At 41.2% G+C, this 22,364-nt stretch overlaps 1 protein-coding gene across 1 annotated transcript in view; it reads left to right on the top strand.

Annotated features, from left to right (window-relative positions):
- The first annotated feature begins 2,352 nt into the window (after positions 1-2,352).
- Positions 2,353-22,364, top strand: part of LOC134802414 (uncharacterized) — a 30,352-nt gene continuing 10,340 nt past the window's right edge. The window contains exon 1 of the mRNA XM_063775073.1: positions 2,353-2,362. The gene's annotated coding sequence lies outside the window, so the exon portion shown is untranslated. The remainder of the gene's footprint in view (positions 2,363-22,364) is intronic.

Genomic DNA, 22,364 nt, shown 5'->3' with positions numbered 1-22,364 from the left:
GTGAGTAGGTACTACTGTTATATTAATACCAGTTTGAGGGAAACTCACTAGATGGCATTTAAATCAAAAAAGAAAAACACAATGACATTGTCCGTCACACGTGACGTCACGCAAGCGCCCTGCGCCGCCTAAACGAAACAGCAGGCTCGGGCATACATTTTCGCCGCGCGGTAGAAAGAGAGGATTACGCCTTACGTTTTACGCTGTCTCGAGTTTAACATTTTTTCGCCACCTCAAAAAGTGCACAGCGGTTGCGGACTACGAGCCGTCCTACCGTTTAGCCGTTTGTAGGACGGCTCGTAGTCCGCAACCCCTATACACAATCCTACCCAACGAGGCGGACTACAAGGTAGAGTCGGACCAAGAAAAGTTTGCAGCGTATTTGATAGCCCACGCAGTGCAAGTGTCATTTATACGTCATAATTTCATAGAAGTTTGACGTTTAAAATAACACGTGCACTACGTGGGCTATCAAATCCGCTGCAGACGTTTCATGGACTGACTCTACCTTGTAGTCCGCCTCGTAGTCCGCCTCGTTGGGTAGGATTGTGTATGGGGGTTGCGGACTACGAGCCGTCCTACAAACGGCTAAACGGTAGGAGTGTGAATGAGGGGCTTAAAGAAGTTTCACTTCTAAAATCACAGATTATTAATATGTAGCTAAAATACTCTATTATAAATTTTGAACAATATGAACAATACGTTCTTTTTTTGTAGAAAAAAATTAGCATTCAGAACGTACCCTGTAACACTGCATTTTATTAATCTGTGGTAACACTGACACTAACGTCAGTTTTAGAAAAGCTGTTTGTGATGTTTGTCGTTAAACAAAATATTGCAATGCTTTAGTAAGTTTTTCGAGATGTATTACTTTTGCGCAATATGTATGATCAATACTGAATCCCTGTTGGATTTAAACCCCAAATGCCGTCGTCTTTTTGAGGCGATGGTATCTCCATATATAGAATTTGTAAGTATATTTTTGCATTTTATACACTTACTCTTATGTTGTAGCATTGGTATTTAGATATATTGTAGATTATCGTAAATAGATGTTACTTTATGTCATAAGATACATCGTCATTTCACAAATTTCACCTATTGTATATAGTACAGTGTCATATCTAGGTATGTTGTACACAATGTTCAAAAATATCTGAACATGCACACTACCTTGTCATTTTAAGGCATGTTCTGATATTGGTTACAACAATTGCTATATTTAGGGTATGAATACCTTGAAAGTTAACTATGCCGCATTCACAGAGGGACTATGCCTTCATTTCAAGTGTATCTTTGTCGCTCAACTGTACTGGTTTAGTTAGCCCGACTGATGCAATCACTCTTCAGCTGTGCAAGCTGGTGAGTGGCTCTACCTAGTGATAGAGAGTACTAATAAATGTTCAGCATCCTAAGCAGAAGAGTAATTGCATCAGTCGGGATACACTTTTGTTACATTTACAATAAGTTGGCAACCTACCAATGAGACGGAGGTGGACAAAGATTAGGAGACATCCGGAAATCAAGTAATGGCATTAGTTGTAATCCACATCTCTCTGCTCTGCTGGATTACAACCATTGCTATTAATTTGTTGATTCTTGCATTTCTCCAATCATCTCCATCTCAGTGAAAAAGCAGCCTAAATGATATATAGATTGTGTTTATTGGTAAAAAGTAATATTTTACATGTCAACAGTTAATTTTAACTAGTAAAAATACATTATTTATGTCTAAAAGTAATTACATTTTATTATAATGTGTAGATAATAGGTTATATGCAGGAGTTTTTGTCAAATTTAACTCCTACTTTGTTGATGTTTTTGTGATCTTAGAATGACTCTAGTTGGTCTGATTGTAAATCAATGTTTGTCATGCCAAGATTGATGGGACAATGTAAAGTGGAGTTCAATAGATAGGACAAATATTGTAAACAAACCAATATACTTTCATTTCTTCATAATCTCGCATTTATTGTAGACAACCATGATTTTTATCAACAGTTTATATACTTAAACCTTTTATTTATATCAATTACTTGTTAAAATATATGTTAATTATTAATATTTAAATGAAAACAGCCATTGTAAAACTTTTAAGTTATAAATCAAATGCTAACAGAATATGTTATATTTGTTTACATTATTTCTTTTCCATTGAACTCTACTTTATTATATGTGATTGATACAACTGTACATCCGAGTAAAAGAATAAATCATAAAAACAGAGGCTTCCTTCTAAAGCGAGGTTTAGACTAGCAAGAATGTGCATGCAATTTCCGTTACATTGCGGTATCTGATCAAACATATGATTATGAATGCAGTTTGCCTTAGAAGTCGGCAATGTAAAGTAAATTTCAAGCAAGTTCTTGCTAGTCTACGCCTCGCTTTAGACTGCATTCGCCTCGCCTCGCTTTATTGTGCAAAACATAAGTTGATGATGATGACGTTTGATTTTACTGAATGTTGTGCATTTTGGTATTAACAGAAAGTAAACAATCAACATTAAACTTATGAATCTTGTATATTTACCTTTAATTAATCAATAAACCATGAGTATGAGTAAGTATCTGAGATATAAAACACAAATAGATCACATGTGTAGTCACATGGACTTGTTCGTTTACAGTTTGTTTTTTTATATCTCAGACACATACTCATTGATAATATAAATTACTGGTTAGGCTTACATGACTAATATCAATTAAAGGTTCAAGGTTAAATATAACAAAAAGATTCATAAATATAACAATAAATAATAAATTCAACAAGTTAATTATTGCGACATTATTACTATACAAGTATTACAAGTATACAATAACTACAATTAGCTTACCAATTACAATTAGCTATACTTATAACTTATAACCGGTCTGGCCTAGTGGGTAGTGACCCTGCCTATGAAGCCGATGGTCCCGGGTTCGAATCCTGGTAAGGGCATTTATTTGTATGATGATACAGATATTTGTTCCTGAGTCATGGTTGTTTTCTATGTATTTAAGTATTTATATATTATATATATCGTTGCCTGAGTACCCACAACACAAGCTTTCTTGAGCTTACCGTGGGGCTTAGTCAATTTGTGTGAAAATGTCCTTAATATTTATTTATTTATTATTTATTTATTATTTATAAACATTTTCAGCGTCAAAGAATATTTGAGTCAAATATTCTTCAACACTATGAACTTTGATACTAGCCAAACATTCTGCTTTTGTACCAGTTTTGTACTAAAATGACAGATTTGTCTGACAATCAGCCTCCTAACTCCTAATTTAGTTATAGGACAGGAAATCAAATTTAAGAAAACAATACCTACTGTTAAGTCTTCTATATATTTGGTGTTTTACAATATATTCTGTTTAGCATTGTTGATAGTGATAGTAGTAACTATGATTATGATTATGAATCCGGGTTTTACAAAAGTCAATCCAGATGTCGTAAATGGTATCATCATTTAAGTAAGTACCAACAAAATAAGGCTTGTGTAAAAATAAAAATACTACGAATACGAGTATTATATTAAAATTTAAAACGGGTCACGCGACATTTTGAGATGTTGAGTAATCTTTGACTTAAAATGAGTGACCCCGTTTTAATACATAGGTATCTTATTAATTACTGTCATATTTATCTATTAATATATTACCTAAAGCTTTTTTTTTTACTTACTTAATTTTACAGCGCATTGGCGCCCCTTAGCTGCAATGCTGTAAAATTTTATTTCAATAAATAACAATATCAATACATTCAATTATGTCTATGCCTGGCGGAAGTTTTGTTATTATAATATTTAATGGCAATAAAATAATTGCGATAAATGTGGTACATCAATTAAATTAATAGAAAAAAATCTTAAATATAAATTAAACAAATTTAATTATACTAATGTTGCTATAACATCCTGCAGAAGGATGGTTTGAAATCGTGCCATATCCTGCTATGCCGGGACTGCAACCGGGTGCTCGGCACCATGCTGAAGTTCCAGCAGACCGTGGTCAAGGGAGTCATGAATCTGATCGCTCTCCACAAGCGTTCCAGGATGGTAAGTTCTATTTATTTAAAGGGGCCCACTGGTTAACAGTCCGCCGGACGGTATCGGCCAATCAGTTAGAACAAAATTATGATAGTTCCGAACAACTGACAGGCTGATACCGTCCGGCGGACTGTTAATCAGTGGGCCCCTTAAAACTAGCTTTTGCCCGCGACTTTGTCTGCGTGGCATCAGTAACAATAGCTAAAGTATAGCGCCTGGATAAAGTGTAATAGCAATCATTAAATTTAATAAGCTTAATTGCTTACATCAATTAACAGGCAATTTATTAACTCTCTCAATTTCACTCCCCTTTTCACTCTCTTTAGGGATAATTTCCGACATAAAAACTATCCTATGTCCTCCTCCGGGACTCAAGATATCTCTATGCGAAATTTAAACTAAATCCGTTTAGTGGTTTAAACGTGATGAAGTAACAGACAGACAGATAGACGCACTTTCGCATTTATAATATTAGTATGGATTAGACTCTGGCAACGAGGCCCATATTACAAATACTTTGTAGACTAACATTCATATGCAATTTATAAAGTTAAAATTAAGCACTAATTTATTTAGGTGACACTTAGCTGTTGTGTGGTGCGGTAACTTTAAATATATAGCTCGACTCAGTAATATTTAATTAATAGTTGTTTGCAATAGTTCCTAATTAAATTCTCTTATTTTGTTCTTGCACCATTTTTATTAATCTCCGTTTAGCCCTATGGTTGACTGGAAGAGAATGCCTTTAGGCATTAAGTACGCCATTTGTATTTTTTATTTTATTTTGTGCAATATAGTTAAAATAAATAAAAAATATATATATTTATGTATTGTTGCAGATATACCACAACCTGCCGGAAGTCATCACCGCTCACACCGACCTTCTGTTGCCAGTGGTCAATGAGGAGTACGTCCTCACCACAAATAGTATTGTAAGTACAAACAGCAACACTTAGCTGTCCATCTGTGGACCTTATTACAAAAGGCATAAGACCCACCGATGTACAGTCGCCATCAGATATATCGGAGCGGCCACACTGCTCACAAATATCTGTACACACCTCTAATGTCAAGGCGTTGGAGTGCGCGTTCAGATATTTTTGAGCACCTCGGCCGCTCTGATATATCTGATGGCGACTGTATCTTGTCAGGAACATCAAACTGTGTTTTTAATTTCGTCGCATTGCATATAGTGTATAGACAGATCCTAAGGTCCCACGCGTATGGTCGCATCTACAGAAAATCCTATATCTATGTGCTTTTCTCTACACTTCCAGATTGATCAGCCGGCGGATGCCAAAGACGAGTCAGGAGAAAAATATAAAAATAAAAAGACAGTTGTACGTTTGAGTGAAATTTCAAAACCTTCAAAACGTAATGTGAGTATATTCATCGAATTTCCGGTTGACGATAATTCAAATCGGTGTAATCTTAGCTTAGACGAACTCAAAGCCTATGTCACATGATGATGTTTCTATGATAACATATTAACATATTATCAAAATTTATGATTTTTTTTTAATTAACATTTTTGTTTTGCTGTAAATTTTATTTTCATTCAATCAAATTGTTATTACCTACTATATTTTATTTTGATTTAATTTAATTTATTTTTAATTTCAATTAATTTATTTTATCATTGATTATAACATCTACAACACAGAATGACATTGTATAGTGTATGGAGTATAATACTAACCATATTCTATAAGTCATATTCGTAAGTAGTAACAAAAACCGGCCAAGTGCGAGTCGGACTCGCGCACGAAGGGTTCCTTACCATTACGCAAAAAATCACGTTTGTTGTATGGGAGCCCCACTTAAATATCTATTATGTTTTGTTTTTAGTATTCGTTGTTATATTATAGCGACAACAGAAATACATCATCAGTGAAAATTTCAACTGTCTAGCTATCATGGTTTATGAGTTACACCCTGGTCACAGACAGACGGATAGCGGAGTCATAGTAATAGGGTCCCGTTTTTACCCTTTGGGTACGGAACCCTTAAAATGATCTGAGTTGGTCCTTAAATAAATGAAAATGAAAATTGACAAAATATTTCCAGTTGCCCAAAAAAAAAGCGCCTCCGCCCTCGACACTCAGGAAGCGCCGGTCAGAGACCAATAAAAAAACGCCTATAAAACGAAAAAGGCAAAGGAAAGCCAAGAATGCCGAGAGTATGGAAGATTTGGACACGACGCTGTCCGGTGACTCGGATTGTTATTTTTCGGGAAATCTGGACAACGAGCCGGGGTACGAGCGGCTGGTGGCTAAGTCGCAGATGGACCATGATTACTTTAATAATAAGGTATGTTTCAAATTTATTTCTGTCAGCCTAAATAGGTACTTTGCACTTGCTGTATTTAAAAAGTTTTTATGTTGCTGGATTCGTCAATCTCTGCGTCCAAAGTTAAAACGGCCGTTTTTGTTTTGAGTTCACAGATCGACGAATCCAGCAACATACAAACTAGTTTGATGTATTCAAAAGGTACTTAAATACAAAGTACAGTAGGTATGTAGCGGCCTCCTTTTTTTAAATATCTTTCATTAAATTTAAATTATCACGATTATTTAGCAGTGGCGCTAGTGTGCAAGTTGATGGGCTCTTAAAGCCCTCTCCACATTCTCAACAAAACTACCTTTTTTTTCCAGAATGATATGGCAGTATTAGTCCCTATAAATAATACCAGAGACGAAATAGAATCTATCGACACGAATGAATCGAGTGAAGTGAAAAAGACGAAACTTAACCCACAATTATATCACGCGATCAAACTTGCGTTGGAGGTGAGATTTAACGCGATTACTTTTATTTTTTAAATGGCACATAGTTTAATTTTAATATAATTTTTTGACGCATTAAATATATTTCCTTTTTCAGTCGCGCTCCATATCAGACTTCGACATCGCCCAGTACGAGCCTGAATCCGAGTCCGACTTTGATCACGATATCGAGTCACACTACGACTTAACGTCGCCACATCACGACTTAAAGTCGCCACATTACGACTTAACGTCGCCACAACGCGACTTAAAGTCGCCACATCACGACTTAACGTCGCCACAACACGACTTAAAGTCGCCACAACACGACTTAAACTCGCCACAACACGACTCAAAGTCGCCACAAGACAAAAAGTCCCTACACGATTCAGAGTCGTCACCTCACAACGCAAAGTCGCTTCACGACTCAGCGTCACCAAATCACAACCCAAAGTCGCCAGATCTCGACTCGAAGTCGTCAAATCTCGAAACAAACTCGCTCCATCACAACCCAAAGTCGCCAGATCTCGACTCGAAGTCGTCACATCTCGTCTTAGAGTCGTCGGATCCCGGCTCGGAGTCGACCCTCAGCTGCGAGTCTGATTATGAGGACGCAGAACACTTCCCCAACATCATGCTTGCTAAGGCGTTCAGTGGGGTTGCGGAGGGCAGTGGGGTGTCCGAGGACGTACAGAAAAAAGCGCACCTCGTAAGTAACTTACAATTGTACTTGGACAGATTATACTCTGTTTTTTGTAAGTATTTTGTTTTTGTGCTAGACCAAGACAAGTCTGCAGCGATTCTGATAGCAAACGCAGTGCAAGTGTTGTTGTATTGTATTGTAGTTCGGGCGATTTTCCGCAACTCGACGTCTTGCGCCTATTTTGCGTGATAGGGGGTGGACTAGTCTTGCCAGCCCAGCTCCTCGAGGAATCCTATCAGACCTTTGATGTTGAGTAGGACCTCGGGGAGGTCACTCGGGGATCCGAGATGTTTTGCCCTGTATGGGGCCAATCCGCTGCATTCCAACACCACGTGAGAGGCTGTTTCTTCTTCCTCCATGCATCCACGGCATAGGGGACTGTCTGTGACACCTGTTATAAAAAGATGTTTGTTAAAAAGTCCATGACCTGTTATGACACTGGTTACCATACTCAGTCGAACCTTTCCTAGTTGAAGGAGCGCCCTTGTGAGCTTACCGTTCATGCTCGGCATGGCTTGCTTGGCCTGTCTGCATCCAGTTTGGTTTAGCCAGTGTTCTGTGTGTAGTTTCCCTGTACGTGCCAGCAGCATTGAGCGTACCTTACTAAACGGTATCGGGAGGATCGGTTCCGGGCCAATCGCCCCCGCACCCGATCCTTGTCTGGCGAGCTCGTCCGCGGCGTCGTTACCTCGGGATCCACTGTGTCCTTTGATCCATTGTAAGGTGATCTTATTGTTCTGACATACCTCCATTAGTCGTTCGTGGCATTCGTGTATAAGTTTGGATGTGACTATATGGCTTTTTAGGGCCATTAAGACTGCTCTACTGTCGGAGAGTATGCGGATGGAGGATCCTACTACCTTCCTTGCAGTGATGGCAGCCGCCGCGTTAATGATGCCCATGCACTCAGCCTGGAATACCGAGTTATGGGCTCCTAGCGGAGTGGTGATTGACATGTTCAGGTCTTCTGAAAAGGTTCCAGAGCCTGATCCGCTGTCTGTTTTGGACCCATCAGTGAAGATTCTCAGCTCCCGGGGATTGAGTCCTTCGTAGTTGTCGTCCTCAAATAATTGTATTTTGTACCTTTTGTCAAAGATGGCTTGTTTGTGAATTCGATCCGTGCCCGCCATGAGCACTGGAAATTCGCTGTATACTTTTTCCAGGCATGCTGTGTGAAGAGCTCCTGTGGTGTTAGACCATATATTGAGGGTTCGTAACCTTACCGCTGAGAGACTGGCCTCTTGTTGTATGTGTAGGTGCAGCGGTGAAAGGTTTAGCATGACCTCCATGGCTGCAGTCGGAGTGGACCTCGTGCAGCCAGTGGTGGCCGAGCATGCGAGCCTCTGGAGTCTTTGTAGCTTGTCTCGTACGTTGCCTAGGTTTGTTCTTGGCCACCAAACCAGAGCACCGTAACAGAGTAGGGGGCGGATTATAGTCTTATAGAGCCAAAGGGTAATTTTCGGGTTTAGTCCCCACCTCCTACCAATCATCCTTCTGCACTGCCAGAAGACTACTCCCGCCTTGTCTATGCGTTTGTTGATGTGATTGTTCCAGTTGAGTTTACTGTCGAGCGTTAGCCCTAAGTACTTAACTTCATCGGTCAGCTGTAGCTCAGTCTGGAAAAGTGTTGGTCTGGTAAAGTTGCCAAGTGCCCTTTTATTGGTGAACATTACCATTTCTGTTTTGGTGGGGTTAACTGATAGGTCAAAATCTCTACACCAGCGTTCTACGATCCGAAGAGCTGCCTGGGTGAGGTCGCATACTGTACTGGCAAATTTACCCGATATTAATATTGCCAGATCATCAGCGTAGCCTATTGTGTAGAAGTGTTCCTCGTTCAGTTTGGTTATGAGGTTGTTGACTACTGTGCAAGTGTTATTTTAAACGTCAAACTTCTATGAAATTGTGACGTATAATTAACACTTGCACTGCGTGTGCTATCATCGTTGCAGACTTACCTTGGTCTGACACTATACATCTGAAGTATGGCCCCCGAGAGTCTGAAATAACGATCTATATATTTTTTATAATAAATAGTATGGAACGCTCATTTTTATTGACATAGTATCCTAAATGGATCCATTTTGTACAGGTTTTGAACCCGCCTAGCGAGTGGCCGTGTACAGGGGACAGTTGTCACGGCCACACACAACACAGCGAGGATCATAGCAGCGACTCTGATGTAATTGCGGATGAAGACACCAGGTTAGTATGCTAAATGGATCCATTTTGTACAGGTTTTGAATCCGCCTAGCGAGTGGCCGTGTACAGGGGACAGCTGTCACGGCCACACAACACAGCGAGGATCATAATTAGCAGCGACTCTGATGTAATTGCGGATGAAGACACCAGGTTAGTATCCTAAATGGATCCATTTTGTACAGGTTTTGAACCCGCCTAGCGAGTGGCCGTGTACAGGGGACAGCTGTCACGGCCACATAACACAGCGAGGATCATAATTAGCAGCGACTCTGATGTAATTGCGGATGAAGACACCAGGTTAGTATCCTAAATGGATCCATTTTGTACAGGTTTTGAACCCGCCTAGCGAGTGGCCGTGTACAGGGGACAGTTGTCACGGCCACACACAACACAGCGAGGATCATAGCAGCGACTCTGATGTAATTGCGGATGAAGACACCAGGTTAGTATGCTAAATGGATCCATTTTGTACAGGTTTTGAATCCGCCTAGCGAGTGGCCGTGTACAGGGGACAGCTGTCACGGCCACACAACACAGCGAGGATCATAATTAGCAGCGACTCTGATGTAATTGCGGATGAAGACACCAGGTTAGTATCCTAAATGGATCCATTTTGTACAGGTTTTGAACCCGCCCAGCGAGTGGCCGTGTACAGGGGACAGTTGTCACGGCCACACACCACACAGCGAGGATCATAGCAGCGATTCTGATGTAATTGCGGATGAAGACACCAGGTTACTATCCTAAATGGATTACCAACAATAAAACCTATATGAGACTTCACTGTCCGTCTGTCTGTCTGTCCGTCCGTCTGTATGTCACCAGGCTGTATCTCATGAACCGTGATAGTTATAGATAGATTTGATGTTATAGCGGCAACAGAATTACATCATCTGTGAAAATTTCAACTGGTTAGCTATGGTTCATGAATTACAGCCTGGTGACAGGTAGATGGACGGACAACAGAAATCTTAGTAATAGGGTCCCGTTTTTACCCTTTGGGTACGGAACCCTAAAAATATTATTTATTTATTAGTCAAATAAGTAACACAGCATTACAGTAAAACCAAAGCACTGTGAAAGTATAAAATAAAACACAATACAAAGAAACAATACATACATGACATGAGAACAAAATACAAGTTAAACATTGGATTTGGGCGACGACGTGACAGCGTGGCTCCGTTGCGTCGTCTGACTCGGCGTAGGATATGATAGATTATTTGCCGCTACTGTAGTTATTATGTAATAAAAATATAAAAAAATATATATGAATACGTTTTTGTTATAGGTCCAATGTGAAACGGATCGGCAAGCGGCGCCGAAAGGAGTGCAAACTATGTGAAAAGACGTTCGTCTCGCTCTACGCTCTATGGGAACACTATGAAAGGTAAGTTATTAATCTATATGCATATTTTTAGGGTTCCGTACCTCAAATAGGAAAAACGGACGTTATCCGTCCGTCAGTCTGTCTGACAAGACCCTTTATCTCGGGAACGCGTGGAGGTATCGAGTTGAAATTAAAATCGTATACTCAGGTTTACAAAAAACAAAAAATAAAAGAAACGCTCATAAACTTATTGATTGTCGATTTGTCATAAATTTCAGAGAGCACGTGGATATATGCCGCAAGGAATGCTGTAATGGTACGACGATGACAAATGGCAACACCAGGCGACTATTACAGGTGAATACTTACATATTGAATGGCTGCTTTATCGTATCGTATTTTGTATTTGCATGACTAAATTATAATTCAATAATTATGTAAAATTTTTGCTATTTGCATGTATAAATTTGCCAGTGTTTTGGTGCGAACTGTAATGCTGTGTAAATATATAGTAATAAATAAAATCAAGTAAATCGTACTACTGTAGTTAGTTATAAGTTCTCTTGTGACGTTTAGCGTCGCAGTTAGGGTTGGAAAGAGGTAGGAAGGAAATGAAAGTTGGAAAGAGGTAGGAAGGAAATGAAAGTTTGGTTTAGAAAAGTTAGTTAATATCAATGACCTTTTATTTATGTAGACGTGTGACGTTCATAGTTGACAAAATTAAAATTTGATCCAACGATTTTGACAACTTGACAGGTTCGCGTCACCCATACGACTAACTAAATATAGGTTCCGGAACCTATATTTAATGGCTCACGATCGTGCGCCTGGTACCATATCTACCTCATTTTACTTACATCTATGGTTCTTCTTCTTTAGGTGCCATATCCTCTACGGATGTCGGCTACCACAGTCCGGAACTCTTCTCTATTCGCAGCTTTTCTGCCTAGCGTGGCAGCGTCGATTCCCGTCCAACTCCTAAGGTTATCCATCCAAGTTGTTTTTCTTTTCCCTCTGCCCCTTTTCCCTTCGATTTTTCCCTCTATTATCCCTCTAACAATATTGTATTTGTCATGCCTGTATACGTGTCCAAAGTAAGCGGTTTTTCTTTTCATTATTGTAAGTACTAATTCTTGTTTCTTTTTCATTCTTTTTAGTACTTCTTGATTGGTAACTTTGTCACGCCAAGATATCTTAAGCATGCGTCTGTATAACCACATCTCAAAAGCATCAAGTTTATTGAGCATTTTTTTAGAAAGAGTCCAACTCTCCGATCCATAGAGAAGTACTGACAAAACATAGCATTTAACCATCCGCCATCTTAATTTTAGATTTATATCTTTGTTTAAGAAAAATGAATTCATTTTCATAAATGTGCTTCGGGCAATTTCTATTCTAGTTTTAATTTCTTTGCTTGGGTCCCATTCTTGGTTAACCCAGCAGCCTAGATATTTATATTTTTCTACTCGTTCTATGTAATCACAGTCTATTCTGACTGGTTCACATTGTCTTTTTTCCTTGCTAACTAACATGAATTTTGTTTTTGAGATATTCATCTTCAAACCATATTCCTTTACCTTGGTGTTCAGGTGATTTAATAAGTACTCAAGATCTTCCTTCGATTCTGCTAAGATAGCTGTGTCGTCGGCATATCTTATGTTATTTATTATGGTTCCATTTGATTTTATACCGATATTAATGTCATCTAAAGCTTCTCTGAAAATAAATTCTGAATATAGATTGAATAGAACAGGTGACAGAATGCAACCTTGCCTGACTCCTTTTAATATGTTTAAATCTTCTGTGCAATGTTGGCCAATTTTGATGTGTGCTGTTTGCTTCCAATACAGGCTTTTTAAAGAATAAACGTCTTTGCTGTCCACGTCGGTTCTATCCAATATTCGCATTAATTTATCATGCTTGACATTATCAAATGCCTTTTCAAAATCTATAAAGCATATATAAACGTCTTTTTTAAATTCTAAGCAGTGTTGTATCAGCACCTGGACGGAAAGAAGAGCCTCCCTCGTTCCTAATCCGCTTCTGAATCCAAATTGTGTTTCACTGATGTTTTTGTCAATTTTGTTGTATATTCTATAATGAATTATCTTTAAAAATATCTTAAGAACATGACTCATAAGACTTATCAGTCTGTGTTCTCCGCATGTTTTGGCGTTAAGTTTTTTAGGAAGGGGCAGAAAGGTGGATGCGAGCCAGTCTTTAGGGAGATTTCCGGTGTCATAAATTTTATTAAATAACTTAGTTAGAGTACGCATGCTATCTCTATTTAGGAGCTTAAGTATTTCAACATGTATTCCATCGGGGCCCACTGCTTTTCCATTCTTCATTAATCTAATTGCTCTTTCAACTTCTTCTACTAGAATTGGCGGTCCTTCTAGTTTTTCTATTTCCTCTGTGTTCTCATTCCATATGGATCTATCGTCGTCAAAAAGTTTGTGAATATACGTCGCCCAGATCTTACATTGTTCCTCTTTGTCTGTGATGAGTTTATTACTATCAACCAATGTTGATGCCATTTTCTTTCTGTCTTTATTTGTAAATTCTTTAATTTTCTTGTGCAAGTTAAAGCTGTCATTATATCTATCTAATTTCTCTATTTCGTTACATTTTCCCTCCAAGTATTTATCTCTTTCCTTACGAATTTTGTTCCTTATGGATCTATTTAATTCTTTATACTGTTTTCGATTATCTGTGAGTTTACATCTTCTACGTTCCTCCATTAACACTAATATTTCGTCTGTTATCCACTCTAATTTTGTAGTTTTATCCTTACTTCCGACACATTCTTTGGCTGAATTTAGTGCTATAGTTTTTATACAATCCCATAGCTCCTCGATGTTCTCATTGCTGTTTACAGACTCCAGATGTTCCTTCATGTGACTATTGATGTACTTTTCTGTCGTATGTTTGATGTAAGGTTGTTTTAGTTTATTGATATCTATTCTAGCGCTGTTTTTGTTGTTTATTTGTATTCTCTTTAGCCTTATCTTAAATTTAGCCACCAAAGGGTTATGGTCCGATCCTATGTCGGCCCCTGGATATGTTTTAACGTTAAGAATAGCATTTCTGTATCTAGATTTTATCATTATGTAGTCTATTTGATTTCTGACTATCGTGCCGGGTTTGTCCTGCGGCGATATCCACGTATATAACCGTCTCACTGGGTGTTGGAAAAATGTGTTAGTTAGTATCAGATCTTTCTCGATACAAAATTGTAGCATACGGTCTCCTCTATCATTTCGTTTACCGAGACCATAAGCTCCGACTGTTTTCTCTACCGCACCTTGGCCGATTTTTGCATTCATGTCTCCTATGACCATTGTTATCTCTTGTGAGTTGATACTACTAATAATGTCTTCTAGGTTTTTGTAGAAATTTTCTATTTCATTATCATTGCTTTGTGCTGTAGGAGCGTACACTTGTATTATGTTAAGTTTAAAGGGACTAGCATTTAATTGAAGGAGCATGCATCTTTCTGAATATGGGATGTAATTAGTTACGTATTTCACAAGTTCCTTTCTGACTAGAATACCAACACCTTGATGGTGATTTTTCTCTTCTGACGCTTTCCCCGAATAGAATAAAGTTGTGTCGTTACTATTATGGATTCCATTATCGGCCCATCTTATCTCACTAAGTCCAAGAATATCTAATTTGAGTCTTTTCATTTCCTTAATAGTATTTTCTAGCTTACCTTCTCTTATCAGGCTTCTTACATTCCATGTGGCAATCTTCATAATTTGGTTCTTCTTCTGTTTAAGTTTGATAGCATGATCTTCTCCAGTTACATATTTGTCGTCATTCGGCCTGGAAACCGATTGACGCCGGGTGCTATCCGGGTTGCATAGCTTCTTTTTATCTGCATGTTCGAGTTCCATTTGTGGTTTTACTAGGACCAAACTTGATGCAGTGGGGCCCCAATTCCTTCTGCACCGTAGGGCTTTTTAGGGGGTATTTAGTCCCCTAGGCCGCCTACTATACCTCATCTGACCGGTTGCCCGATCAGGAGTATGGATATACCGCCATTGCTCGGTCGCCAGAGCCCCGTCTGTTTTCTAGCAGGGAGCACCGCGACGTCCCTAAAGACGCCGCCGTCGGCTGCCCATATTGGACAACCAACGCGGGCAGGTGGGGTTGGCAATTGGGTCGGATAGATGTTGGTTCCGTTCACCCCTTACTCCCCAAACTACTTACTCCACATCTATGGTTAATATTATGTATTTAAAATTACAATAAGTTTGAGATTTAATTAATTACAAGACACTCAAGACAGTAACGAGTAGAGTCAAAAACTTAATTAAGAATTCGAAAGTAAGGCTTTAGAATTTTTAAAACACGGATGTTGTTTTTAATTTAGAATTTTGACAGTAGCGTCGCGTGCAGAGTTAGAAAGAGATAGGAAGGTAATGAAAGTTTAATTTAGGGCCGTGAGTCCGTATAACTGAGCCGACAAGAATGAAATAATGAAACAAGTCCTTAATAGAAGGCACTTTCCTGGGACACTACTTCGCAGGTGGACAGTTGTAGATGGCTCCGCTGAACAAAGCAGGCATCGGAGTCGCAGGTCCAGAGTATTCTAAGGAGGCACTGTGGTCCAGGATCCTCAGCTCGGAATGGAAACCTTCCAGATTGTGGAGCATGCGCAAAGCGCAACCCGGGGTAGTGCAGGCTAGTGGGTTTTCCGAGTCAACCCCAGACTTGATCCCTAGCAATATTGGTCTTATTAGAATATGCACACAACGGTGACTGCGACATCCTGCCCGCAAGGAAAGAAATATCAGGAAAGTTAACATTTTAGCATTTCTTTAGTGTTCACGGATGAAGCAGTCAGAAAAGAACAGATTAGTTAACAGCATAAAATACTACAACGTAAAATTATTCCCATTGGAAACTTAAATGAAATATTCGCAACACTTACCCGATCCGGGGAAATGTACACAGCGTAATACTAATAGGGCACGATCTAAATAATATCAAGTTAGATAAATTATATTATTCTAGAGATTTTTAGTATCTTCGATCTGTCGACGATGTCATTAATTTTCTTCAAGTGACAGAATTCTGAAAACTATTTGAAAATGTTTTCTATATTTTTACAATCCGCTAGCACTAAAAGCTTAGCGCAAACCATGGTCTGATAAAACATGGTCTTCTATTCCCAGAGTGACACGGGCCTACGTCACAATAACATTGCCACTTTATTTCAACATAACATGTTACATGGGTACATTATACCTATGGTTAATAAGTTAAAATATTTCTTTATAATTTTATAATTTTCATTTATAATGTATTTTATCTTAAATTTTACAATAACACGTTTTTTTTAATTATTCGTTAGCAATATCTTCCGATTCACGAAAGAAATTTCAGACGTTCGGGTAATTCTGTTTACATTACTGGCAACACAGGATAGCGCTGTCACATTTGACAATTCGGATCTAGATAACTTCATGCCTGACCGTCATCCTTGTCGAACGCGTGTTAATTGTTATTTCCTTCTCGCTCAGTGTCAGCAGTCGCAGTGTTTTCCAAAGTTTTCACGTCGTAAGCTTGGTAATTAATGTGTAACTGTGAATTAGTTTTTCAAACGTTTGTCTTGTATAGATAAATAAAGTTTAATTTAATACATTAGATTTGTTTTATTTTACTATGTTTCTACATGGAGAACTTAAAATTAATGCCGTTAAAATAATTTTCACCGTTGGTTAAAATTCTCCCACATTTTGAAGTTTGAGAACCTGTAAACAGCATGATGACGTAGGCCCGTGTCAGTTAGGTCATACGCGAATCTCGGAATAGAGTACCAGGCGGAGTATATTATTATACCATGGCGCAAACGAGGTTTTATAGCAAACCGTTACACTCTTTCAGACCGACGCTAATTTAGTCCAAATTTCATAATGCATAGTGACCTTGACATATATCTAAGGACGGGCCTTACGGGCACTAAGAAAGGTGCTAGTTCAGCGGTGTCACGAATCACAACGCGATTGGTTGATGAGTTCGCATCACGCGCACGATTGGTCGCAACTAGTTGCGTTAGACTGCACGATTGGCTCGAATACGTGAGTGACACCGCTGAACTAGTACCATTCTGTAGTGTGCACTCTTTGCTTGACATAGTCCTTTAATTAAAATGTTGATTATTTTCACATCCTTGAGTCCTTGACTAGCAAGCGCAGCGCAGCACGAGACCGCACTGGCAGGGTCGCCATGTGAGGTATGGCGTCAATTGACACAACTTGTTGATATGAGCTTTAACCTACGGAATATATAGAGATAAAGTGTGAAGGTGTGTCTAACGTACGTAGCGCGCACATATGAAATAGAGGCGGATTGTCAAAGTAAATTATATAGCCACAATAAATTTACTGCCATCTTTCGACAGAAGATTAAAACTGTTAGAAGGCGGTTTGACTTTGCTCCTTATTCTTTCACTGATATGTGTTAATTTGTGAAATATTTAAATTAACGCCATCTACTCAACACTAGACCAAAGGTATGGTGCAATCTTTTCGAGAGGTGGCGCCATAACCTTTGGCCTACTGTCGAGTAAATGCCGTTGGCGTTAATTTAAATATTTCACAATTTAACACATATCAGTGAAAGAATAAGGAGTAAAGTCAAACGGCGTTCTAACAGTTTTAATCTTCTGTCGAAGGATGGCAGTAATTGTACTGTGGCTACATAATTTACCATGACAGTAACTCTCTATGTTACACTCTATTCTCTTTGATATCATGTCAATGACAGTGACCGTATGTATGTCCGTACAGGTCCCAGATGTACCAGAGCCACAGAAGTCGCAGTACAACTGCGCGGAGTGCGGCATAGACTGCCGCAACAACACCCAGATGAGGCTGCACGTCGCCACGCTCAGGCACAAGCTGCGGAGCCAGTGGAGGTGACGCCCTGTTCTATTATCTCCAGGTCCCAGGTGTACATGAGCCGTGGAGACAGCAGTAGGTGCGGCATAGACTGCCGCAACAACACCCAGATGAGGCTGCACGTCGCCACGCTCAGACACAAGCTGCGAAGCCAGTGGAGGTGACGCCCTGTTCTATTATCTCCAGGTGCCAGGTCCACGTGAGCCGTGGAGACAGCAGTAGGTGCGGCATAGACTGCCGCAACAACACCCAGATGAGGCTGCACGTCGCCACGCTCAGACACAAGCTGCGGAGCCAGTGGAGGTGACGCCCTGTTCTATTATCTCCAGGTGCCAGGTCCACGTGAGCCGTGGAGACAGCAGTAGGTGCGGCATAGACTGCCGCAACAACACCCAGATGAGGCTGCACGTCGCCACGCTCAGGCACAAGCTGCGGAGCCAGTGGAGGTGACGCCCTGTTCTATTATCTCCAGGTCCCAGGTGTACATGAGCCGTGGAGACAGCAGTAGGTGCGGCATAGACTGCCGCAACAACACCCAGATGAGGCTGCACGTCGCCACGCTCAGACACAAGCTGCGGAGCCAGTGGAGGTGACGCCCTGTTCTATTATCTCCAGGTGCCAGGTCCACGTGAGCCGTGGAGACAGCAGTAGGTGCGGCATAGACTGCCGCAACAACACCCAGATGAGGCTGCACGTCGCCACGCTCAGACACAAGCTGCGGAGCCAGTGGAGGTGACGCCCTGTTCTATTATCTCCAGGTGCCAGGTCCACGTGAGCCGTGGAGACAGCAGTAGGTGCGGCATAGACTGCCGCAACAACACCCAGATGAGGCTGCACGTCGCCACGCTCAGGCACAAGCTGCGGAGCCAGTGGAGGTGACGCCCTGTTCTATTATCTCCAGGTGCCAGGTCCACGTGAGCCGTGGAGACAGCAGTAGGTGCGGCATAGACTGCCGCAACAACACCCAGATGAGGCTGCACGTCGCCACGCTCAGGCACAAGCTGCGGAGCCAGTGGAGGTGACGCCCTGTTCTAATATCTCCAGGTGCCAGGTCCACGTGAGCCGTGGAGACAGCAGTAGGTGCGGCATAGACTGCCGCAACAACACCCAGATGAGGCTGCACGTCGCCACGCTCAGACACAAGCTGCGGAGCCAGTGGAGGTGACGCCCTGTTCTATTATCTCCAGGTGCCAGGTCCACGTGAGCCGTGGAGACAGCAGTAGGTGCGGCATAGACTGCCGCAACAACACCCAGATGAGGCTGCACGTCGCCACGCTCAGGCACAAGCTGCGGAGCCAGTGGAGGTGACGCCCTGTTCTATTATCTCCAGGTGCCAGGTCCACGTGAGCCGTGGAGACAGCAGTAGGTGCGGCATAGACTGCCGCAACAACACCCAGATGAGGCTGCACGTCGCCACGCTCAGGCACAAGCTGCGGAGCCAGTGGAGGTGACGCCCTGTTCTAATATCTCCAGGTCCCAGGTGTACATGAGCCGTGGAGACAGCAGTAGGTGCGGCATAGACTGCCCAATACCAACCTTCGTGCATTCCGACGAGTTTCACAATGACGCGCCGCGCACGATAGGCGTTCAAAGAGTTAACACTTTGACTACGATTGATTGTACTTTTTGCTATAGGTACATTTTTGCACTTTTGTCATATACGCCAAATTTGAGCATAAGCTAGTTGGTGTCATTTAGGTTCCATGATATACAGGGTGGCTAAAAAATAACTGCATTCCCGTTGCCATTCAAAACCTCCCAGGCAACGGGAATACAGTTATTTTTTTAGCTACCGTAAAAATAATAAAATAAAAAAATAAAAAAGCCTTTTATTTATGATCTCTTGCTAACATGTTTTTTTTTTCGTATCCTAAGCCTAGCCTAAGTGTTATTTATTTTGGGATCCCCTCTTGGGTAAAGGCCTCCTCCAGCTTTTGCCACCTGTCTCGGGCTTGGGCCACTTGTGGCCACCCCATGCCGGCAATTTTCTTGATATCATCCACCCAGCGCTTGAGCGGGTGTCCCGCATGCCTGTTCCCACTCCCTGGTCCTTTCCACTCTGTTACTCGTTTCGCCCACCTCGAGCTATCGTAGCGTGCAATGTGTATCGTAGCTACCATACAAGAATATAAAACCATATCCTAATTCAGGAATTCTATTTCAGGTTCCAATGTGACACTTGCAAGAGAAAATTCTTAGACAAGACGCAGGTAGCCGAGCATATTGAGAGAGAACACTTAGCGAAGGTACATATTATTACAAATAAATAAATATTACACACATGACTGGTCTGGCCTAGTGGGTAGTGCTTACCTATCAAGCCGGTGGTCCTGGGTTCGAATCCCGGTACGGGCATTTATTTGTGTGATGAGCACGGATATTTGTGTTTTCTATGTATATAAGTATGTATTTATCTATATACGTATGTATATCGTCTCCTAGCACCCATAGTACAAGCTTTGCTTAGTTTAGGCAGGGGGGTGTCACTACGCAGTTTAGGTACATTTGGCCGGCAGGTGTATGTAATGGCAGTGGGCTGCCGCTCGACCGCACGATAGTCGTGTCACGTGACGCTCGCGCAAAGAAGATTCACCGTTCGTGCGCGGTTATAAGTTTCAATTTTGTTGCAGGCGGCGAGTATAGGTATAATTTTATACCTAAATCTGACTTTTGTGAAGGAGTGAATTTTCTGTACGGTAGTACTATTAGTTATTCTGTGGTTTGGGACTAGATTGATCTGTGGAAGATTGTCCCCAAGTATTTATTTATTATTTATTTTAATCCCAGGCATCGTGTCCAATATGCGCGGCCACGTTCCACAGCGAGCGTGCGTTGCGCAAGCACGCCGCCGCGCACGTGCGCGCGCACAAGCACGCACAAGCAAACAGTCTCGCGCACGAGCAGGCGCAAGGGACACGCAAGCGACGCGCACGCAAGCAAACGGATACAGGTTAGTGAAAATCTTCGAGGTTCAAATCTTTCATCCGTTATTTTGATATTTCTGTTTCTAAGGGTGTATTCCACCTATCCAATTTCTTTGTCCAATGTGTTTTGCGTCGTCGTCGACATAACATTTATTGATTTGTATAAAAAAAACAAGGTAATTAAAGGTAGGTCCATATATTAAAAATAACTAATTCTTAAAAAATCATGAAATTTCGTACACCTCCACACATAGGGTACAAATCACATTATTGTATTATTATTTTTTTATTTGTGTTTTTAAGTAGTCACACTAAGATATGACGTATGTAATGTATATGTATTTCAGTTTGAAATTACGTACTATTTTGGGATTAACTGTTGTGTTGTCCACAGAAAAAACGCCGGTATCTCGGAACGTTTTTGCCACAGATACCACAGCCACAGGCGCGCTCAGTAACGGACGCGTAAAAAGAAAAAGGAGACGAAAGGGACCGCATTGGACAAAACGACGCAAGCAACTTGCACGCAACTCGGACACGCACACGAACGTGCAATGGACACTAAAGCGAACGCAAGGGACACGCAGGCGGACGCAAGGGACATGCAAGCGAACGCAAGCGCCACGCAAGCAACTTGCGACCGACTCGGACACGCACACGAACGTGCAATGGATACGCAAGCGAACGCAAGGGACACAGCCGCGCAAACAACTTGCGCCCGACTCGGACACACACACGAACGTGCAATGGACACACAAGCGAACACAAGGGCCACGCAAGCAACTTGCGCCCGACTCGGACACGCACACGAACGTGCAAGGAACACAAGAACAAACGCAAGGGACACGATCGCATGTGCAACTTGCACCCAACTCGATCACGCACACGAACGGCGTGCAAGGGACACGCAAGCGAACGTATTGGACACAACGACGCAAGCAACTTGCGCCCGACTCAGACACGCACACAAACGTGCTAGGAACACACGAAACGCAAGGGACACAATCTCACGTGCAACTAGCACGCAATTCCGACACGCACACGAACGGCGTCCCAAGAACACAAACACGAACGCAAGGGCCACGCAAGCGAACGCAAACTGTCGGTGAACTACGCAAGATGCAGATGAGAAAAGAACGAACGCAAGTGGAAAATGAGAGAGTGGTGAATTTCTATCTAAATAAATTTACTAGGTTCGAAGCCGGCGGGGGGTTAAGTACGCTCACATGCCCTCCCAAGGATCAAAATTCTCCGTCCCAGCTATAGGTACTTATCAAGTTAGAAATTTGAATCTTAATTAATTGGAATAGAGTTGCATTTGTTTTGTTACGTTCATTTTTGAAAAAAAACAATATCAACTCTATTTTATAAACTATAGGGACCGTGCGCGTTGGAGAGTCTGCCATCTTGTGGCCTGAATCGGAAACATATGTGCACATGTACATTGCCAAAGTAAGTGCTACCATCTACCGTTCTCGTCGGTACGTTTCCTTGTG

The sequence above is a fragment of the Cydia splendana genome, chromosome 24 (genome assembly GCF_910591565.1).
Source record: "Cydia splendana chromosome 24, ilCydSple1.2, whole genome shotgun sequence".
NCBI classification, from domain to species: domain Eukaryota; kingdom Metazoa; phylum Arthropoda; class Insecta; order Lepidoptera; family Tortricidae; genus Cydia; species Cydia splendana.
The sequence above is the reverse complement of the archived record's forward strand: the minus strand, read 5'-3'. Positions and strand labels throughout refer to the sequence as shown.